Genomic DNA, 22,773 nt, shown 5'->3' with positions numbered 1-22,773 from the left:
TTATTCCCCCTACCTCTGGTCGAGGGGACTTCACAGTCACACAGGCCACCTCGCACCCCTTGCCTCACGCACCTCATCCCAGTGCCCAGCACTGGCCAGGGAAGGGACACTGCCCCCCGCCCCTGAGCTGGGGTGGTGGGGGGGGCCCTGGGGTGCGTGAAGCCTTCAGTCTTGATGGCCACAGCTTCCCCTCCTAGCCCCACCCAGGCCTCCCCGCCCGGGGCCCCAGCACCTTCCCAGAGGTCATGTGGGCTCCGGGGTTGAGGGATGGGGCTACCAGAACCCCAAGTTTGGGAAGAAAGGGGGCAGAGAAGACTCAGTGTAGACACCCACCCTCCACACCGCCAGGGCCGGAAGCCCCCAGAATAGAAGGGCCTTTCAAGTCCCAGATTGGGCCCCAGTGCTGAACTCGGGGTGTTTGGATATAAAAATAGAACCTGAGCTTGTGCGTGGGCCCAGCATCCTCCACCCACGCGGGTGGTGTTTGAAAATAGATCTTCCTGGGGGCCTGCCCGACACTGTTGTTCTGTGTAGAAATTTTACCCAAACTAACCTCTCAGAGGCAAAGGTGGCAGCTGAACCAGGCCTGGGGACAGTGGTGGCCAGCGGTCAGGGTGCAGCCCACTGGGGGGGGGGCCCAGCGGGAGACTCGCAGGCTGGCCGTTGAGTCCTTTGCCCTCCAGGGCTTTGCCCAGGCTGGGCTCTGCCAGGAGGGCCCTTCCAAGTCATCAGATCTCTGTCCCTCGGTCACCAGAAAGCCTCCTCCGGCTTTGTCACCCTACGCCCTCTCCTAGGCTGGCCGAGAAGGGAGCAGACACCTACCCCGTGGTCTGGCCAGGCTCACAGTGGGCAGCCAGACCTGCCGAGGGGCCCTAGCCTGGGGAATGGGTCCAAGGAAGTCCAGCCAGTCCTGTGCAGTGGTGGGTGGGGCTGGGATGGAGGTGGGCACCTGGGCATCAGTGTTGGGGGACCGGGAGGTCCCCTGGGGCAGTGACACTGAGCCGGCTTTCCCAGCAGGAATGCAAGAGGTTAGGGGCAGAGGGGAACCAGCTCCCGGGCCCTAGCTCCAAGTCTGCCCAAGACTCCTGGTCTCTGGTGTCCAGTGAGCCGCCCCCATGGCCGCCCTCTGGCCCCGCCCCCTGCTGCCGTCTCCTGGGTTCCAGCCAAAGGAGAACCCCTCCCTCCACCTCCCGGCCGGCGTGAGGCACCCTGAGAGCTCTGGGAACGGCCTGAGCCCAGCCTGTTCCCCGCTGAAGCCCACGTCATAGGGGGCCCTGTCCTCAGAGCCTGCGCAGCCTGCTGCCTTGTGGCCTGGCCCTCCCCTCCGGGCTCCCCCAGGGTCCCGCAGCGGGCCTCCCCCCCCCAGCCTCGCTCCCCCTCCCTGGCCTGTGGGCTCTGTGGTCAGAAGCCCTGCCCAGGGCAGCTCCAAATGGCCTCCCCCTGGAAGAGGGCTGGGGGTGGGGTGGGAACTTGTTCCCCAATGTCCCCGACTGAGCGGGCAAGCCGCCAGAGGGCTCAGGGCGCAGCTGCAGCCTTGGCCCTGCCCAGCAGCGGGCCTGCCAAGGTGTTCTGCGTCCCCTAACCCTGTCCCCCAGCCAGCCTGGTGTGGAGCTCTCAGTATGACCCTCTGGCCACTCCTGGCGTTGGGGTGGGTGAGAAGGTTGATGCTTTCTGAGTCCTTGGGACGGGCCGAGAAAGGGAAGGACTCCGGGTGTACTTTGTAGAGAGAAGCCACCAGATCTTCCAGACAGCCCGAGGGGAGAGGCCTCAGGATGTCCTCCAGGTCGCCAGCCCAAGAGGGAGAAGGCTGGGAAGTGAGGTGCCGGCTTTCAGGCGTGATAAACCTGTGACGTTTAGTGACACCCAGGGAGCGATGGCAAGCAGGCGGTAGATCACGGGCCCGGCGGTCAGCATGGAAGCCGGAGGCCGGCGCTGATGACGTGGCTTTGAGCATGGTCAGGGTTCTCTCAGGTGCCCCTTAAAGCCCAAGGCCATGGAGGTGACCATGAGCCCTGGGCAGGCAGGAGGCAAGCACCCGCCCCACACTGATGTTAGCAGGCTCCCGTCCCCACCCCTGGGCTGCAGCTGCCTCTGGCTGTTCTGGGCCCCGGTGCAGCCCACCAAACTGGCAGCCATGCCCCTCCCAATGGGCACGGTGCGGGACCAGCTCTGTCCTTCAATCATCCTGAGTGTGGTTTGGGCATTACCTGCCTGCCTTTAACGTGGACATGCCCTTCAGAGGCCCTGCACCCCCTCCCCTGGCCACCCAGGTCCTTGCCTCCCCTCTGCTCACCCGCCTGCATACCCGCCCCAGTGGTGTGACCCCCCTTCTCACCCACACCTGCCCTGACAGTGCCTGTGGGCACCCCTGGGTATCCCACTCCTCTGGCCTCTGCCCCCTGCAGTTCCTGGTTCAATAGGCTGCTCTGAGCTGCCCTGAGGTCCCAGCCAGTGTCCCTTCCCCCCAGAGTTGGCGGCTGTGAGGCCGGAGAGGAGCAATGTGAGTTGTTTGCTTCCCTGTTCCCAGGTGGCCAAGATGCCCCGCACACACAGGCACACTTACATTCCTGGGTGATAGCTGTCAGGGACACGTGGTCTGTCCAAACCGTCTGCAGTGACCCTAATGACAAGGCCTCGGGTCCTGGTCTGCTGTCTGTCACCTCAGGGCTTGCAGCCCTTGCCCTCCCTGCCCTGCGGTCAGGATCTGGAGGGAGGCGCACAAGTCTGGTTTCACTCCGCTCTGTTCCGGGTCTCTATCTGTCTCTGTCCACCTGCTCCAGGGAGAGGTCACTCACGGTGACACGATGTGTCCGCTCCTTCTAGTGAGGCACAAGGCAGGGACTTCCCTGCATCATCTCAGGGTCTCCAGCGCCTGGGTTCTCAGTGGCTGAGCCTGGCCACTTCGACAACAGGCTTGTGGGCTGAGAGGGGCAGGATTTCAGGGTCTCTGGGGTCCAGGTCCGGTTCTGGGAGTCAGAGACGGGGGCCAGAGCGAGGGGTGGCCCTGGGCCGGGTGGGGCGAGTATCTGTCCATCCTGGGGGCTGCAGGGCTGGGGTGTGGGTGCTCTACTTGCTCCCCCAAACTTTTCCTGCCAACTCTCCAGCAGATGGGACCCCCCAACTTACAGATGGGGAAACTGAGGCCCTGTTGGCTGAAGACTCTCTGTAGCCTCAGCCCTCCTCTGGCTTTGCCCCTTGTCTCCGGCAGTCCAGCCCTGGTCCTGGTCCCTTCCTGGCAAGGCTCAGAGCCTGGCCAGTTGGTTTTCTGGCCTCTCTCACTCCCCCGACCCCTGGTGAACCTCTGTGATCCCAAGTGTGTCTCCCCAGTGGCGACATGTGCTGCTGCACACAGGTCTCCCCTTTCTGGGGACTGGGACCCATTGCTGGGAGCTCTGGGACAGTGACATGGCCCAAACCCTGTCCAGCCACAACTCTGGGCACCCCTGTGGCCTGGCTATGTCTTCTCAAGACCCTCAGGGACCTTGGCCTCAGCCTGACCTAAACCCAGCCCCTGAGTGCCCTCTGCCCCTGCCTGGTTCAGATCAGCCAGTCCTGCTGGACTCCGCCCAGTGCCCAGTGCAGCCCAGCGGGGCTGACCTTGGCCTCACACCTGGGCGGGGCTCAGCCCCTGCTGGGCTCACCTTTCCTGCCCCAGCCCCTGCAGCCCCCTGCCAGACTCTGCCCTTCCCCTGCTCGTGGCTTCCGGGCCCTGGGACTGAGGGTCCAGCCCTGCACCCCATGAGGATGAGCCCCTCCTCCTCCTCACAGCCCAGGCAGGGGGTCCCTTTTCCAGAAGCCTCTCCCTAGAACACTCCGCTCTCCACACTCCCGTCACCACTGGCCCTTAGGGCTCCCCGAGGCCCCTGCCCCTCAAACCTCATCTGAGTCTAAACCTGGACTTGTATCCCCCCTTCCAGGCCGTAGGGAGAAGCCTCGTTGGTCAGGAGCCTCCCAGGAGGCAAAGTGAAAAGTTCCCTGTTTTCTGGGACTCGGGGTGTTGGAGCCCAGGCCTGGGCGGGGGGCTGTGTCCCAGTTTGGAAGTGGCTGACAGGTACCGGCCAGGGTTCCAGGGGTTCGGTTCGGTTCGGGCAAGTCCTCTTCCGAGAAGGGGTCACCCGGGGGCCCTGCCCCAAGCCTCTGAGTCAGGCCCAGGAGGCAGGAGTGGGGTCGGGAGGGACCCCGCCTCCTCCCGCAGGATCAGGGGGCTGGGGGGCGGCGCCTCCTCCAGGGGCCACCGGGGCCACCCGCGGGACACCCCGAGGGGCAGAGCCGCGTTTGCTGAGCACCTACTGTGCGCCGCGTGGACAGTGTGTCCGCGCCCGCGGCCGACACCCGCCCTGTCCCTGGGGGAGGGGTGGGGCAGGTGGGGTCCCTGCACCCTGGGGTCCCGGAGCCAATCTCGCCCCGCGGCGGCGGGCGGGGAGGCGGGGAGCCGGGGAGGCGGGGCGCGGGGCGGGCGCGGGGCGGGGCGGGCGCGGGGCGGGGGACGGACGGGCCCTGGCGGCCGGGCCGAGCCGCCGGCGGGACGCGGAGCCCGCGGCCGGAGCAGGACCTGGCGGGTAAGGCGGGGCGCGGGGGGCGCGGGGGGCGCGGGGTCCCCAGGGCTGGGGTCCCGGCCCTAGGACGGGCGGTTCCGCGGCACCCCGGCTCGGGAAGCGCGCGTGCGGGTTGCGGGGTGCGCCCGAGACCCGGCGTGGGGGGCGGGGCGCCGCGTCTGCCCCGCGCCCGGGCCTGACCCGCTACCCCAGCTGCAGACCCGCTGGGGACCCCCGTCGCCTGCAAGACTCGGGCCGCCAGGTGCCCCCAGCCCCGGCGCTGATTCAGACTGAGGTGTGAGTGACTGATGGCCCCGTGGCCCGAGCCTGCCGCTCGTCCTGGGGAACCCCGAAGTGTCAGCGAGGACGCTGGGAGCTGGGGCTGGGGGCCGCCTCCCACGCGCGGGTCCGCCCCTCCCCGCAGCCGGCTCCTTCCCGCCCCTGGGTCCCCGGCTTCCTTCCCCGGGACGACCCCTGCTGACAGTTGGCTCCCTCTGGGGGTGTTGAGGGGCCCGGGCACTGCTCCCTCGGCCATGCCGGGTGCCCAGGGCCTCACACCCACTCGTGGGTGCTGGCGATGCCCGGCCGCCCGTGGGATGGTGGTGCGAGTGGCCTGGCCCTTGGGTGGGAGGCCACGGGCTGCCCTGCGACCTAGCTGAGGAGGTGCAGTAACCTGGCTCCCCAGGGGCTCCAGGAAGGTCACCTGCCCTGCTGGCGATGGTGCCACGTGTAGAATCTTTTTGTGACGTTCTGAGGGCGAGTTCTGCAGTGGGGGCAGGATTCCAGGGTCAGGTCCAACCTGGCAGGGACTCAGTGGGATCTGGGTCAGTCCCTTGCCTTCTCGGGCCCAGACTCTGCAGGACCAGAGGGGGCTCGGCCCCACCTCCCGTATCTGCCCCCACCGTGTCCATTACCAGGGGACCCTTTGGGAGCCAGGGCTTCACTCCAGGTGGCCAGGGGCAGGGTGCGGGCTCCGAGGAGTGAGGACTGTCAAACTCTCCCTCCCCCCCACTCCTCTCTCTGTCCTGTGTTGGGGCCTACTCTGGGCAGAGGGGCAGGCCAGTCCATGTCAGCCATCCGGAAAAAGGGGTGCTGACAGAGGGCCCCTCAGGCCTGCAGCGTCAGGCAGGAGCCCCCGTGGAGGCTGGTGTGGGAGAGAGGAGGGAGGGCAGGCTCCAGGTCTGCGTTGCCGCCCCGTTCGCGGGATGGAGGAGAGGGGAGGGCTGGGTCTGCCCACCGTCCTTCCCCTCGGGTGCACGCGGCACCCTGGCACATGCACATGCGGCCCAGCCTACAGGTGGGACGCCTGAGGGGCATGAGAGACAAAGTGGCCCGGCCGTGGTCACAGGGCCCTGCGTCTGAGCCTGGCTGCCACTATTTACCAGCCCTGTGACCTTGGCCAGGAGGCTTCACACTGAACCCGCGCCTGTGCAACGGGGGCAGTGCCCTCAGGGTGGCTGTGAATGTCCCAGGGGCTGGTGGTGGCACTTCCGAGCCTGAGTCACTGGACGACTTTCCCTTAGGGCTGCACAGCAGGGATCACAGGGCCACCTCTGCATGGGGGTGGGGGTGAGGCTAGGGCTGGACTGGGAAAGCCTGGGGCAAAGGGCAGGCTCCCAGGTCCCCTCCCACTTGGTCTCTTGGCAAAGGCCTGAGTCCACCCAGAGCAGCCAGATTTGGGGACCCACCTACAAGCTCTGTTGTAGGACACCGCGGGCCAGTGCCCGCTCCTCTCATGTGTACTGGGTTCCCTGGGTGCCAGGACCTGGGCCAGGCGGGGACCTCGGGAGTGGATAGGCCCACAGGGCTGATGACAAGACTTGTTGGCAGGTGCCCACAGGTGGAAGCTCAGCCTGTCTGGGCCACCCTGCCACCATCTCCCTCAGAAGCATTTTAATAAAAGGAAGAACTGTTTGTGCTCTGCACTCCCCCCACCGCCACCCCTGAGCTGGGTGCCGCCTCCAAGCCTCTCCTGGTTGCCATGTTTACCTGTCTGGCTCCCCGTGCCCAACCAGGAACTCCTGAAGGGCAGGGCCAAGTCTGAGTGCTTGGCAGGGCCCCTGTGGCCTGGGCCAGGGGAGGGGGGGGGAGCAGGGGCTCTCCCAGTGGGAAGTTCCACTGCAGCATCCAGAAGCTTCTGCAGAGCTGAAGCACCGGCAGACATGCACACTGGGCAGGCGGGCACACGGGCAGGTGGGCACACCGGGCAGGTGGGCACACCGGGCAGGCTCACGGGCAGGCACACCAGGCGGGCAGGCTCCCGGGCAGGCGGGGCCCTGCAGGCTGGGGCAGGGCCGGGCGGGCTGCTCCCGGTGCTCTTCGAGTTGGCGTGTTGCTCCTGTCTCACCTGTGTTTAACTCTCGCTTTTAGCATCTGAGACAAACATGCTGTCACCCTGGAAGGCCCTGCGCGGGGTTGGCAGGGTTTCGGGTCAGGTGATAATGGGAGCTTGTGCTGCAACCTCGCTGGAAACTCCGGGTTTCATCACAGCCCTCCCCCCCTGCCACCCTGCCCCGCTCGGGCCCCCCCGCCACCCCTGTTGCCTGGCCAAAGTGGCCCCAGGAGCTGGACAGATGGGGAGGCTGAAGCCCGGCCAGGTGTCCTCGAGGTCTCAGCCTAAACGAAAGCAGGCCCTTTGTCTGTTCCTTTCTGGAGACGTGTGTTGGGGCCAAGGTTGGGGTAGCCTGTGCTCCCCCGAGCCCCCTGCCACGGGGTGGATCCTGGATTTGGGCCCCAGGGAGCCAGTCGCGAAGGTGGGCCGGCCAGGTTGGATCTGCAACCCTTAGGAGAGTGGTGGGGAAGGATCCAGAAAAGCAGTCCTGTGGGGACCGGAGGGAGCCATGCCAGGAAACCCAGCACCTACCTTGCCTCCTGAGGAAGGTCCCTTTCCAACCTCCCCTGCTTCCCCTCCTCCTACGTGACGTCAAAAGGGCTCTGGCTGTCCCTTGGGCCCTGGTGGCCGGGCAGACACAGTGCTGGGCCTGGTCCGGGAGGAAGGTCAGGGTCTCGGGGTGGGTTTGACTGTGGCGGGCACAGGACAGACTGGCTATGTCTCCCACCCTCAGCGTGGAGGTGCCATCAGCATCTGGCCCTAAACCTCCGGGAATGCACGGTGGCTGCCGGTGCTGGGCACCCTGCCATGGGCTGGAGGGGGGAGAGGACCCCAGGGCCCCCGTGGTCAGCGCCAGGCCACCAAGGCCTCCCTGCTGACCCGCCCAGCTCTTGTCAGATGGTGCTTGGGAGCAGAGCCCGAGCCACCAGCCGCCTTGCACCCCACCCTGTTTGGGACCTTGTCTGAGCTGAACCCCCACTGGCCGCCTTTCTCCCACCACAGTCCTCCTCCCGCCTCCCTCCCGCCTCCCTCCCGTCTTCTCTCAAATCCCACCCAGAGGGAGGGATACGCTGCTCTGGGATCTCACCTTAACACTTTGCTGCCTGGGACCCCCAGTGCCAACTCTTAGTCACATAGGGGAGGAGCCGGGGAGGGGGGGCCGCGGTGAGAGCGTGAGAGCCTGGAATAACTTTTTGGGTGAGGCCAGGCTCGGGAGACCTTGCCCCTTCTGTCAGGGAAGCTGGCCCTGGCTCTGCTGTCCACTAGCTATGACATGGAGTGAGAGGTGGGCCCCCTCTGAGTCCCCAGCTCATCCTGGGGTCCAGGGCACCGGGGCAGGGGCTCTTGGAAGCCGGCCTCCCCGTTTTCTTTAGAGTGTGACCAGGAGGGTGGAGAGCTGTGGTTGATGGCGGCTGTGCCCTTTCTGGGGGCAGGAAGTGGCGAGGAAGGAAGAGGGACCCTCACCTCTGGGGACCTGCCCCAAAGACTCCTGCCAGCCGGGCACTGAGGGGTAGCTGGGCCAGGGCTGAGTGTAGAGCCACCCACTCCCTTGCCAACTTGTACCCCTCCAGTGGGCAGCACCCAAGAATGGTGCAGGAGGTGCTGTGTGGGACCCCAAGGCGGGCCTCCTTGAGGTGGGGCCTGAAGAAGAGGCAGGAGAAGCCAGAGGGGCCTGGAGGTAGGGCCCGAGCACAGTGGCTGGAATATGTTTTCAAAGCTCTGTCTGGGGCCTGGAGACCCTTACCCCCTGCAGCAGTGGGGAGAGGCTTGGGTGGGACCTGCAAGAGGGTTAGCTGTGGGGGGCCAGGGGCCAGGGCAGGGTCAGTGACCCCCACTGAGGGCCATCCGGACCAGGGATGCAGAGCTGGTGAGATGGGAACCCTGCCTGGCACTGCCCATCCTGCCCCCCACACACCCCTAGTCTTCTTTGCTGGCTTCTCTGGCCAACAGCGCTGTGACCCAATGGCTGTCTCCCTGGGGAAGGGAGGTGTCCCTACAGAGTCCGCTGAGCTGTGCCTCCTCCCCTACCCAGTGCAGGCTGCCCCACCCTGTGGTAGGTTCCTGGCCGGCGGGGGGGGGGGGGTCTCTGCTGACCACCAGCAGCCACCTTGCCTTTGGGATCCTGCTAGGCCAGCTGCTAGATGAGGGCATTTGCCCTCTCCGTGGTGCCCCATGACGGCCCCTCCTGGCCGAGGGCAGGCTCAGGCGGGGCTTTGCCTGGGGGACCCAGAGATCTAAGGTCCTTGTGCCAGGGGTAGGGAGTGGGGCTACCAGGCAAAAGGGAGCCCAGGCCATGGTGCTCACACAGGTCTGAGGCTGTGGAGACCAGGGGCTCTGGCTGGAGCCACCTACCTTCGAGGAAGGGACCAGCCGAGTCCCCTGGGAGTAGTGGGGATAAGCCTCCCCCAGAGGCCCTCATCTCCAGTCCCAAACCAGGCTCTGTGATCCCCTAAACTGCCCAGGGAACCCTGAAGGTGACTGCCTGCCCTCATTATGGGGCATCAGCAGGCGTCTTGGGTGACCTGAGCTGGGCCGAAGACCAGGCAGGAGTTTGTCAGGTGGGACAGTATGCGGAGGTCAGGGAAGGACGTCAAGGTGTCCAACATGGAACCTCTCCTGGGCCTTGAACTTGAGACTGAGCGGTTGCCTTTGATTGTGTGGTGGGTGGGACAGCGGCTCAGAGCAAGGAGGGGGTGGGGTGGGGGGTGGGAGGGTGGCTGTGGGGTGCAGGATCCAACTGGACCACTGGCCTTGGAAAGGGGACAGTGTGCAGGACAGATGGCGACCCCCTGCCTCCCCCTCTCCTGTCCCTGCCCTGCCTGTCGAGGGCTGGGCACAGACTGCACTGGGAGGGGCAGGGGAAGCTGGGGCTGGGCCGATTTCCCGTCAGCCCGGGCCTACTGCCAGACCCTTCTCCTCACTGGGCCTTCAAACAATGGGACAGTGTGAAGGTGCCCGGGACCAGGCCTGCGACCAGCGAGGCAGGCCAGCCCCCAGTGGCCTAGGCTGAGAGGCACGCACAGGAGCCAGTGGCCGTGAGTCATCCTGCCCAGCGCCCAAGCCCAGGGTTCCCAGGCCGAGGCTGCTCTCAGTTCCCCAACTCGGGCTGGCCGGCTCCTCCTTCCCTCTGCCTCTTCCTGTGTCCTCTCTCTACTCCCCCCTCTGGCCCATCTCTGTCCCCCTGCCTCTGTGAGCCAGATACCCAGGCCCAGAGTGGCTGCTCCCCAAGACCCCTGCCCATGACCTGAGTGTGGCTCCCCAGGCCCGTGGGTGACCCAGGAGGTAGCCAGTGAGAAGACGAGACCCAGCCCACACCTGCGACCTGAGGCCAGCCTAAAACTTACTAAGAAATATGGCCCAAAGCAAAAGGCAGTGCAATCAAATAAAAACTCAGAGGGTGAACACGAACCCAGTGTCAGGAAGAAAAATGTTTGAAAACAGCTTAAAAAATTAACACCAGTGATAAAAAGATAAAACTAAATGGATTAAAACAGAATTAAGTGGAAGGAGGGGACCCTGTGTGCAGACGCAGGGCAGGGTTGGCTCCTGCATGGGGCAGGGTCAGCAGCAACAGAACCCTCTGCACAGATGGTGAGCCTGGTCCTGGAGGGTCAGGCCCCAGCCGGAGGAGCCAGGCTGGGCCAGTCCTCACGGCCCTGGGGCCTGGTGCCCTCTGTCCTGACCCAGGAGCCCTGACCCTATAAATAAAGTGCCCAGAGCTGTGTGGTCTGAGGGAGGCCACCATGGCATGTAGGATATGAAAGTGATGGGTAATGGAACAAACGATTGGGCAGCCAAGGCCATTGGCTGCTACAGGGTCAAGGCCGGTGTCCCCAGTGGTCTGCCCTGGGATGCCCTGGACCAGCATCGCAGACAGCAGATGTCCATGCGGTGTGCCCAAGTGGCTGACCTCTGCCTCCACCCTGGGCTCCTGTGAGGAGCAGGGGGCTGGACCTCTCTGGCTGCCTCCTCTACTCCGCTCCAACCCCAGCACAAGCAGTGTTTCCAGTCGCCTCATCCTGGTGCTGGGATCTGGGCTGAGCAGGGTGCCCTTCACCCCCAGAGGCCCTGGAACCCAGCAGTGGGACAAATCCCTGTGAACTGCCTCCTTTGGTCCCCAGGGTGCTGTTACCAACAAGTCCATATGGGAGGGAGAGGAAGTGAGGCTCAGGGGTGAAGTGACTTGTACCAGGTCCCCAGTGCAAAGAGGAGAAGCCAGGACAGGAGGCCAGTCCTGAATGGTGCCCAGCCTGGGTTCTCTGCTGGGTGCTCAGCCCAGGGCAGGTGTGAGATCCATCCCCACTCAGCTGGGTATGTCGCCCTGACAAGTGATTCTGGAACGGACCTGCCTCTGTCCCTTCTGCCTGAAGGTGTGTTCCTCCTCTCACCCCGACCCCAGGCCCTTTGCATAAGCTGCTCCTTATCTAAGACACTTTCCTGTGCTCTTCCTGCTTGGCTACTTCATGTGGAAGATTCCTCCCAGAACGCTGTCTGGGAGGAACATGTGTCACCATGTCTGGGCGGAACAGTTGTCACAAGGACGTGAGTCAGAGGTGGCTGCCTCCCCAGCAGATTGGAAGCTCCAGACGGAGGGGAGGCCACCTTGGGCCCTGAGGTGAAGGGTGCGGGGTTTGCAGGCAGGCTGCAGTGACCTGGCTGCTCCCTCTGCTCCGATACTGGGGACTCTGGGGATCGGGGTGATGCCAAGTGCAGGAGAAACAGGCCCCCGGGGCTCTAGCCCAGCCCAGCGGCAGGCAACCGCATACTGTTCTCTGGCCTCAGTTTTCTCAGCTGCCCAGTGGGGCTCGGCCACAGCTCTGAAGGAGCCCCCTCACCGCCCCGTCAGTCAGACATTGCTCCCCGAATATCTGCACTGCTCCTTCGCGTCATCTCAGTCTCTGTCTACGCATCCTGAGTTACTGATGGGGAAACTGAGGCCTGGGCTCTGCTTCTTTGCCAGAGCTTGTTCCCGGGTGAGCACCAGACACCCTGAGGGAATGGGTGGCTGTGAACAGGGCTCAGGGTGGGGCTGTGGCCGGGCGCCTCCTGCCTTCTCTGGCGATAAGGGGGCACAGGCCAGCTCTGAACCCAGGACAGGCCAGTGCGCAGCGTGGCCTCTGCCTGGAGGCCGTGCCCTCTATCTGCCTTCTGTGCTGGTGGGTTTTCCCCCAGGCAGGAGCCAGTGTCCTTCCTGAGAGTAGGCTCTGAGGCCCCCTTGGCGCCTCCTTCTGCCCCCAGAGCCAGGCTTGGCAGGAAATGGGCGAGGTGGCGTCGGGCCCCTGGGTCACATGGGCAGTGCTGGCTGGGTGGCCACGGCCACAGCCCGCTCAGCCTCAACTTCCTCATCGGGAGAGCAGAGGCTCACCCTTGGGGAGCTGGGGACTGAGTGGGCCGCGGAGCTGACACATTGGCCCTGGGCACCCACTCCGAGGGGGCCGCTTCCTGCCCCTGTCCTGGCCCATCAGCCTGGCCCTCCTGTCTCGAGAGGTGACTGTAGGCAGGAAAGTGCCCCAGCCTTCATGACCCCCTGCCTCGGCACCAGCAAGTGGGCACTGTGTCCCCAGGAGGGTCTGGTTGGTGGCAGCCTCTGCTCCTGGGGCCCAGCCTAGCCCCTCTGTAGCTGGGAGGCAGGCCGGAAACCCAGCGCCAGAGCCTCGGTGCAGCCTTCTCAGTCCCGCAGGGTAGGTGGGCAGGAGTGTGTGCAAGGCGCGTGTGCGTGACTGAGTGGCGAGCTCCGCGGCCGCTGGGAGCGGAGAGGTGGGGAGGGCTGGATTTGGGGAAGTCCTGCTCTCTGTGGGTTCCCGGTCTGGCTAGGGGTCAGCTGGACTTGGGCCTCAGAGAAGACTGTCTGTCACCTTCTGGGAGGCCCGACCAAGGTGCTTGGCGGATTTCTGCCCAGCCGCATCCCCTTGGCACCTGAGGGTCAGCAGCAGCGTGGGCAGGGCTGTGCGTGCGGAGGGCAGGTCCAGCCCAGAGGCAGCGAGGTCCGGACCAGGGGCCGAGGAAGCAGAAAGGGAGGCTCTCCAGGCCGTGCGAGCTGCTGTGCGAAGGCATCGAGGTAACATTCCCAGCACGGGGTTAATGCCGCTCCGCATGCAGCCGGCGGTGGCCGGGAGTGCTCGAAAGCCAGGCCGTTTGTTGGAAACAAGGCCCTTCCTTCCCTACAGGACTGTGAGGATGGTGTTGCCAACAGAAACCCAGTGACCAGGTGCCCCTGGAGTAACTCTGCCCACCGACCATGGCAGGTAGTCTTTAGGACAACCCCACACAGGAGCCGTCAGATAAGGAAAGAGGCTCAGAGTGGGCCGCAAGGTTGGGAGGAGACTGAGCCAGGCCTGTCCCCACGGAAGCCCATACTCTAAATGCTGCCCTGTCCTGCCCACCAAGGTCATGTGGGTGGGGCAGAGTCTCACGGTGGCTGACATGGACTGCGCGTCTCTCGGGGTTGGCACCCCGTGCCCATGCAGGGCCTGGGGCCTCGGGGTGCCCATGCTGGCCTCGGCGTGGGGGTGGGGCAGGGAGCCTCTCTCAGCCAGGATGGGCAGGGCCGGAGAGGGGTGGGCTGCAGCTGTGGGCGAGGGGCCAGGAACTCGGGGGTGGACGGGCCTACACGTCTGCGCTCCAGAGAGTTTCTCTCAAGCAGTTAAAAGGTGGAAACTCGTCAGTGTTATGATGAACTGAAGTGTGAATCCTGAACCGCCTCTGCTGGTCTGTGGTTTGAGGCAGGAGCAGTTCAGGAAAGCAACACTGCTTTCCCCAGACCCGCCCGCCCCTCCCCAGGGCCTGCCATGGACCCGGTGCCCAAGGCCAGGGGCCCTCGGCGGGAGCCCCTGCCCAGCCACCCTCCTTCCCACCCACGCGCTGCTCCCTCCTGGGAGCCTCCCTCTGTCCCCCGCTCCGTACCAGGCGTGGCCCTGAGACCCCAGCTCTGTCCCAGCACTGCGGGTCCTCGGCCCTGGGCCCCGGGGAGCTGTCACACAGCTTGGGAAGGTTTGCTGGAGGCAGAAACATCAGTCCTGGGAGAGGAGGGCCCCAGGGCCCCGGGGGCCAGTGAGGCACCAGGGGTTGCGTAGGCATCGTGAGTCCTCTGTGGGCACAGAGCTTGAACACCAAGGGTCTCAGAATAGAAACCCCGCCCCTCCTGCAGTTTGGCGTCATCTTCGGAAGCCCAGGCCCCCCACTCGGGCGGGTGGCCATGCATGCCCCCCTTTCTTGCACTTCCCCAAATTCCCTTTGGCCTGGGACACAGCAGCGCCCCAGTTGCCCGCCTCCCTCCCGGACAGCCCTGAGAAGCTCCCGGGTGCCTCCTGGAGCCCAGCACACGGCTGCTGACTTCTGGGGACAGGGATGCTGGCTGCCCGGATGAAGCCGTCCTGGGGCGCGGGTGGGCCTTGGGTGCAGCCTCGCTGCGAATCAGCTCTTGTGGAAGCCACGGTTCTTCATGCTGGCTCTGAGTACCGGGCAGGCACGTGCTGGTCGTGGCCACATCGAGGGTTGTCCAGGTGTGTGGACGTGACACTGAACCCGTTTGTGCCTCACATTGGCTTGTCTCTGCCCGTGGGGAGTGCTGGGGATACACCTGTGATGACACTGTGATGGGCAGGGCTGTGCCATCGACTTGGAGATTTTGAGGGGCGGGGGAGGAGGAGAGGTTTTATATGGTTCTGTCTCGAAGGATGGGGGAGCGTTTGTTGGGGAGGATTAGGTTTTCAGGTGGAGGCCACTGTGGTCCTGGGAGACAGGGCCCAGGGCGGGGAGCAGGAGCCAGACCCTGACACTCGGCCAGGGCACCAGCCTGGCCCTGCTCCCTGGGGGAAATGGCTCGACTTAGCCAAGGAAGGGCTGGCCAGGTGTGCGAACCAGAGACCAGGAGGTGCCCGGCCGGGCGTGGCTCGGCGGTTGAGCATGGACCTAGGATCCAGGCGATCGGGGTTCGACTCCCAGTCAGAGCACATCCCCGGGTTGCGGGCTCGATCCCCAGTCGGGGCTGTGCAGGAGGCAGCTGATCAATGACTCTCTCATCATTGATGTTTCTCTCTCTCTCTCCCTCTCCTTTCCTCTCTCTGAAATGAATAAAGATATATTTAAAAAAAACATAAAAGACCAGGAGGTGAGTGAAAGGGGTAGACATGAGCCAGCAGGGCCTTGACCCCATGCCGGGAGGGGAGGAGCGGCAGGTGGTGCGCCAGGCCCGAGGGAAGCTGTGGACATCCAGGGAGGTCGGGTTGGATTTGCCAAGGGCTCAGACCGGCGTGAGTGGGCGCCTGCGCTCGTCCAGGGAGAGGACTGTGGCGAGTCCCTGTGGAGTAGTTTCCCGTACCTGCTGCAAGAAGGTACCTCGCGCTGGGGGCTTAAACATCTGAAACTTACTTCTCAGCTCTGGAGGCCAGAGGTCCAAAATCAAGGTGTCGGTGGGGCCACACTTCCAGGGAGGCTCCAGGGGACAGTCGTTCCCTCCTGGCCTCTCCAGCCTCTGGCAATGGCCAGCGGTCCTGGCTCCCTGGGCTCGTGGCTGCCTCACTCCAGTCGCTGCCTCTGTCTTCATAGTACTTTCTTTTCAATCTGTCCTGTTCTGTCTTCTTATAGGATACTTGTCCCTGGAGTTAGGACTCATCTGGCTAATCCAGGGTGAGATCCTTAATTTAATGACACTTGCAAAACCTGCACAGGTGTGGACAGGACCAGCTGTGCACACGGGCACTTGCAACACTCCCGAGCAGGCTGGGACCCTGGGAGCCCAGAGTGAAAGCTCTCCCTCCCTCCTTTATTTCAGGCTGACCCTTGGCCCCTGCCCGGCACTGCTGGCTGGCTCCGACCCAACCTGGTAAGTGCCCTGCATCTAGCATGGGGGGGGGTCCCCTGGCACTCTGAGGCCTGGTGCTTGAGGCAGGGGAGGGTGGAGTGGAGGAAGACCGGAGCTGCCCAATGAGGGGACTCCCGAGACGCTCCAGCCCCACGCATCTCCTGCTTGGATGCTGGGGTGGGGTCATTGCCGTGGTTATGTCCACACTGTGTAAAACCGGGCCCCTCCCCTGATCCAGGGCCTGTTGGGCCTGGCACCTCCTCTGGACCCCACAACCTCTGGAGGTCCCCCCCCCCATCCCTGAACTGCCGCTTTGGCTGTCCTGGCTGGTTCATAGCCCAGCGGCTCCTCACCTGTTATTTTATCTCAATGCTCAGAACCCATTTCACAGATGAGGAAACTAAGGCTCAGCCCAGCTGGTGTGGCTCAGTGGTTGAGGGTGGATCCATGAACCAGGAAATTGGGGTTCGATTCCCCGTCAGGGCACATGCCCAGGTTGCAGGCTCGATCCCCAGTTGGGGATGTGTAGCAGGCAGCTGATCAATGACTCTCATCATTGATGTTTCTCTCTCTCTCTCCCTCTCCCTTCCTCTGTCTGAAACCAATAAAGACATATTTAAAAAAAAAAACACAAGAAGAAACTAAGGCTCAGAGAGGCTAGGTTGGGAGCTTGAGGCCACGCGGCTGGCAGAGGATGGGGGTGGGCTGTGCACCCCACTGTGTCTCCCTCGGGGGCCTCTACCCACCCTGCAGGCTGGAAAGGGGATGGGTGAGGGGAAGAGGCCCCACTTAGCCCCCCTCACCGCCCTCTGTCTCTCGCGTGGGCAGCTTTCTGCTGAAGGCGCAGTGTGCCCTTGGCCATCGGCGGGTGCTGAGGGAGGAGGCCGGGGGAGGCCAGGGTGGTGACGCCCACCCTGAGGAGAGCTCAGGCACAAAAGCTGGATGACTGTGACCCTGAGCTGGCCCCCAGGTGGCACAGGGCCTTAGCAGAGGGCTGGGCTGCGTGCACAGTGGCAGACGGAGGCCCCCAGCCTGGGAGCCGCCCTCCTCCAGTGCCCCGCAGGCAGGTAGATGGGACACCAGGTGCTGGCTCAGCCAGCTGTGGGGGCCGTGCCCTAGGAAACCTGGTAGACAAGATGAGGCCTTTGCAACTCCCGGGGATCCTATGGCCTGTCACCCCAAATCCTGCCATGAGGGTGGCCCCAGAGTACTCCTTCCTCTGTCTGGTCCTGTCCTTCCCGGGAGGAGTATGACCTTGAGACCCAGCAAGGCTCCGGGGAGGAGAGGCAGGGCCTGTGGCATCTCAGTACCAAAAGGCCTAGACGTGAACTCTTGCCCCCCCCCCCAGCTCCCTGTCGGTGGCGGGACAGTGCCAGTCTGGGAGGGACGCCACTGCGTGGCACCTGGGGCAGGGTCGGGAGTGGTGGAGCCTGTTTTGCCACTCAGGCCACAGTGTTCGCAGAGCCGGCAGAGGGCGGTCCCTGGAGATGTGGCTGACCAGCTCCCGGACAGAGGCTGTCTGGCGTGGGGAACGGGTGCACAGGTGGAAGGTAGTGCCTGGGCCTGGGCTTAGAACCGGTGTTTTGGTCCCTGGGTGTCAGAGGGCAGAGAGGTGACCACCTTGAAACTCAGAAGGTCCTGGTGTAAGGGGCTCAGTTCCCAGCGAGGCCTCAGAGTCGCGTCTGAGTTGGTGGAAGGAGCAGGCTAGGAGGCAGCGAGCTCCCTATGTGGGGGGAGGCCCTGGCTTCTTCCTGGGCAGGGGTTTCTCGGGCCAGGGAGGCTGGGCCTGATGCCCTGGGCTGTGAGGGGCTTCGGTGGTTTGCTGGGGAGAAGCCGAGTCTGCAGAGGTGGCTGTGGGGGGACCTGCGGGAGCTTCCTCCCGGGGACACAGCTGGCCTCACCTAGGGGCCTAGAGAGCTGTGGTCTCTGACCACGGGGGGGGGGGGCGTGGAGGCAGGAGCCACTAAAACCCAGTGGCTGAACAGCGCTGGTGGGCACAGCCCTGGGCCTCGGATGGGCCTCAGGTCTCACTGGGTGGAAGGCAGGAAGTGCTGCCCAGGGACCGGCAACAGGAAGTCCCCAGAGAGAGGAGGGGGGGCAAAGCCCTGGCGGCCGCAGGCCACAGATGCAGTAGGCAGCTGTCAGCAAGAGCTGCGGGCGAAGCCAGCCGGAGGCACTTTCGGCAGCGCAGGGGCAGGGAGCCCCACCAGCCTAGGGATGCGGGCCCCGCGCCATGGCCCCTGAGCCACATGGCCTCCTCGGGCCCCAGGACACCTACCCCCAACCCGTCGCCAGGCAGGAGGAGAACCATGTGCTGGGTCAATGCCATCAGGTCAGTGGGGGGCCCTGGGACTGGCCTTGGGAGGTGGTACAGCCCAGTGCCAGCAGAGCCACTGGGAGAGGCCCTCCGGGGAGCCAGGGTCCTCACAGGAACCTCGGGGGAGCCGGAGGGGGACACCGGACCCTGACCCTGGGCACTCAGCCGGCAGCTGGCAGCTGGTAGGGAGGCAGGGCAGCCTGCTTGGTGGGGGCCAGGTCAGGCTGAGCCTGCCCACCTTGCAAGGGGTGGACTTGGCATTTGGGTCCTGTGTATGCCGCGCTGTGTGTGTGAGATTGTGACGGTGTGAGTGTGATGCACGTGTAAGTGTGTGTGAGTGTGAGTGTGTGTGAGTCCATGTCCTGAGGCTCGGAGGCCTGCACGAGGCCCTGGCCGCCTGCCTGGGGGGTGCTGTGCTTGGGGGCCTGGCCCAGAGCGGAGGAGCCAGGGAGCCTGTGGGCAGGGGCTGTGCTCTGAGCCTGGCCGGAGCCCCCCTCTGGCACGCCGGTCACCCCCCCCCCCCCCCGTCGGAGTTTGGTTTTGATTCTCTGATGGAGAGGGATTCTGGGAAGCGGAACAGGAAGAGGGAGGAGAAACTGAAAGGCAAGCACAGCCGGGCCACCCCCGCCTGCCCCGCAGCTGTCATTTCTCCGCCTCTGTGCGGCTTCTCTGACCGTCTGTGTCTTCATCGGTGACAGTGACGTGGGGGTGACGCCGGCTTGGGCACCAGGGAATGTTGGGGTGATGACCCGAAGTGCCCATGGTGAGTGCCCAGTGCACCTGGTGAGAGTCCCGAGCCTCTCCTGGCCTCAGTGTCCCAGTCTGTGAAATGGGAGTAAGGACCGGGCCCGTGGGTTTCATGAGCTGTCGGGCTCACCTTGCACTGTGCGCTGCAGGGCTGGGGCGGCGGTGACGATTCTGACTGGGCCCACGCGCCTGCCTTGGGTGCTGGGGCCACCCACGAAGGTTCCCGTCAGCCCTGGGACGGTGTGGGTGTATACATGCGAGCAAGTGGACCGGTGTGTGCTTGGGATGAGTGCAAGTGGGCGTGGAAATGGGTGAGTGTGTAAGAATGCATGTGAGTGTGTGTACGTGTCTGAATGAGGTGCACATATATATGTGTGAGGTGTGTGGGTAAGAACACGTGTATATATGTGAGTGGGTACTGAGAATGCGTGTGCCCTGTGTGAGAGTGTATGTGTGTGCATGGGTGTGAGTATGTGAATGCATGTGCTGGGGGACCCGATCTCTCCCAGCCCCACCTCACCCTGTGGCTCCCACAAACTGGCCAGCCCGTCACCACTGACAGGAAGTCCCTGACACTGGGGTCACACGAGGGGCCAGCTCCCTCACCATGTCCAGGGTCATGTCTGCAGGTGTCCTGCAGGACCCCAGGCTCACACCCAGTGCGCACACCCAGTGCGCACACCGAGCCTCCTGCATCGGAGCCGTGTAGCTCTCCACATCCTGTGCAGCGTCCTGTCCGTGACATGACCAGCAGTGGGGACCCGCAGCTCACGTGTGGCCTGCGCAGGCCATGAGCACCCCCTCCCAGGGCACAGCAGCACACAGCCTGCTCTTCCTGGAACTTGACGGGGCTGTCTCTGTGGGATGCGGCGGCCTCCACCCGCCTGCTGTCCCCGCTCCTGCACCTCTTCCTGTCCTCGGCTGGCCCACCTTGGGTTACCCAGACCGGTCTCAACTTTGAGAGGGGGTGGGCGGGGGTGAGCCCGGGAGCAGAGACAGAGTGTGCCCACGGGGCCTTTTCTAGTGCTTCTAGTGCACACACACCTGTTAGACGGGCTCCCGGAGCCCAGCAGCCACCGCCGACACTGACCTGCGTGTCTCCAGAACCCTGCCCCAGGCAGCCTCCCCAAGGTGCGGGAACAGAGCCCCCGCAGCCCAGTGAGCCTGGGAAGCTGCCAGTGCACTGGGTGGCTTCAGCCCTGGGGGGGTGGGCTTGTCACTGTGCTGCAGGGTGCCGGGCACTCCGAGGAGCGTCCTCTCGTGTCTCCTTTAGGCTGGAGGAAGCAGAAGCTCAGTGGAGGACAGGCCTGGTGGGACTTGAACCCAGGTCTTCAGCAGTGTCCCTGACAGCTCCCAGCTGGGGTGGCTCAGCAGGCACCTAGAGCAGCATGGAGAGGGGGCACCACTGGGGTGTCTCCCCCTAAAGAAGGGGACTGAGGCTTCCTGGGGTGAGCTGGCAGGGAGGCCTGTGGGGGCACCTTAGGTGAATGGAGTTTAACCAGTTTATCACTGGAGCTGGGTGATGCCATGGGCATTGAGAGAGACAGCCAGGGAGGCAAGGCAGGCCGGGACTATGGGTGCCCCTTGGGAACTCCCCTCAACTTTCCCAGGCTCTGATGGAGCTGGAGTCTGTGAGCTGGGCTGAAAGTCCCCAAAAGCTGTGTGGTCACTATGGCCACCATGACCTGCCACCACCCTCACTCTCAGCTACCACTTCCCCCTTTCTGCTCTGGCCCGGCCTGGAACTGGGTTTCCCATCGGGTGCTAGCCAACCCAGCTCACCCACTAGAGCAGGAGGATGTGGGGGTGTCAGGGTGGGCTTCCCTTTGGACAGTCCATCCTTTGGACAGGGGCTGCAGATGTCTGCATCTGTCCCCAAAGCGAGGACATGCCCGGGGAGGTGAAGGTGGAGCACAGCCTGGCCCTGTCAAAACCCACCCTCCCCACCAAGGTCACTCAGCGCCACCTAGAGCCCTCACCATGCCCATGGAGGGTGGGGGCCAGGTGAGAATGAGGGTCCTCACAGGCCTGTGCTTGCCTGGCCACCAAGCTGAACTGGAGTGGGGATGTGGGCCACCCCAACTCCCCACCTCCGGGCCCCCAGCCCAGCCTCACCCAGGTGTGGAGCGAGGAGCTCCAGCTCCATCTGTCCTCACAGCAGCTGCCCCTCCCTGCATGCACGTGCCAGGTCTCCTTACAGGTTGGGGAGGGTGTGATACCGGGGCGGGGGCTCTGTTTCGGCCCCCTGTGCCTTTCACAGCTGCAGTCCCCACCACCCGGCAGGGGGAACATTCTGTGCCTCCTTCAGGGCTCCCTGGGTGCCCTCTCTATGCTGGGCCTGAGCTGGTGAGGATGGTGTGGACAGTGACAACCTGTTGTGGTCCGTGTTCAGAGGGGCCGTGCTAGCCCCGTGGAGGGACACAGGACCCCCTAGGATTCAGGGAAGACTGCCCGGAAGAGGGGACACTGGAGCTGAACATTATTTTGTTTTCGGATTGTTCCTTGCTACTGTATAGAAATATGCTGAGTCTTGGGTGTTGGTCCTGAATCCCGCCCCCTCGCTGAGCGGTTTATCAGTTCCAGTAATTTTCAGTGGGCTCCTTGGCATGTTCTCTATCCATGGGCATCTAACCAGTGAGGCCGAACTTCTTCCTTTCCAGTCTGGATATTTTCAATTTTTCTTGCCCAACTGACCTGGCTGGGACCTCGGGTCCCACGCTGAACAGCAGCAGCAGGCGAGCAGCCATCCCCACCTTGTCCCTGGTCTTAGGGCGAAGCTTTTAGTCTTTCGCCAGGAGCGTGGGGTGCGCTCTGGGGGCTCCCTGGCTGCCCCTGACCAGGTTGAGGACGTTTGGCCCCATTCCTTGTGGTTGTCCAGCGGCGTTATCAGGAAGGACTGCCGGGTTTTGTCAAATGCTTTTCTTCCTGGGGCGATCAGCGGGTTCGCCCTTGATGGGGTGGCTGGGACGTGCCCCCGCACTGAGTGGTGAACATCGATCCGGCCTCCATCCCCGGGGTGAACGCGCCCCGCACGCTGCGGACCGCTCGCTGGGGCGGGGAGGGCTTGGCTGGCCCCGGGCTGGGCCAGCTGGTCAGCGGCGCGCTCTCCTCCGCCTGGGTTTGGTGTCGGGGAGACGCTGGCCCCGGAGGCCCCTCCCTTCCGTTTGTGCAAGACCCGCGGAGGGCAGGTGCGGGCGCCGATCTGAGCCAACTCTGAGGCTCTGGTGCTGTTGCAACTACAGGCGGCGGACCCGGGACGCAGGCCCCGCGGAGGGTGCGGGGGCACTTGGGGAGCAGGAGCCATGGGTCTGGCTGGAGCAGGGGTACAAGAGGCACGGGGGGCGGGGGCCGTCAGAAAGGCCACGGGGCGGGACCCGGCAGGTCCAGGGGGGCTTGAGGGGGTCCCGGAGGCCGAACCGAGCGGAGATGGGAACCGCGGGTGTGCACCCGCGGAGGGGGCGGGGCGGGCGCCTCACCAGCCTGCGGGGAGGGGGCGGGGGCGGGGGCGGGGCCTCTCACCTGCCTGCGGGGCGGGGGCGGGGCGGGGGGGCGTCTCACCTGCCTGCGGGGCGGGGGCGGGGCGGGGGGCGTCTCACCTGCCTGCGGGGAGGGGGCGGGGGCGGGGCGGGGGGCGTCTCACCTGCCTGCGGGGAGGGGGCGGGGGCGGGGCGGGGGGCGTCTCACCTGCCTGCGGAGCGGGGGCGGGGGCGGGGCGGGGGGGTCGTCTCACCAGCCTGCGGGGCGGGGGCGGGGCATCTCACCTGCCTGCGGGGCGGGGCGGGGCATCTCACCTGCCTGCGGGGCGGGGGGGTCGTCTCACCAGCCTGCGGGGCGGGGGCGGGGCGGGGGCGGGGCGGGGGGCGTCTCACCTGCCTGCGGGGCGGGGGGCGGGGCGGGGGGGGCGTCCCACCTGCCTGCGGGAAGGGGCGGTGCGGGGGCGGCGCGGGGGGCGTCTCACCCGCCTGCGGGAAGGGGCGGCGCGGGGGCGTGCGGGGGGCGGGGCTCCTCACCTGCCCGCGATCGCGCCCCAGCCGGGGGA

The sequence above is a fragment of the Miniopterus natalensis genome, chromosome 1 (assembly GCF_054644295.1).
Source record: "Miniopterus natalensis isolate mMinNat1 chromosome 1, mMinNat1.hap1, whole genome shotgun sequence".
Lineage (NCBI taxonomy): Eukaryota > Metazoa > Chordata > Mammalia > Chiroptera > Miniopteridae > Miniopterus > Miniopterus natalensis.
This window is presented reverse-complemented; position numbering follows the sequence as displayed.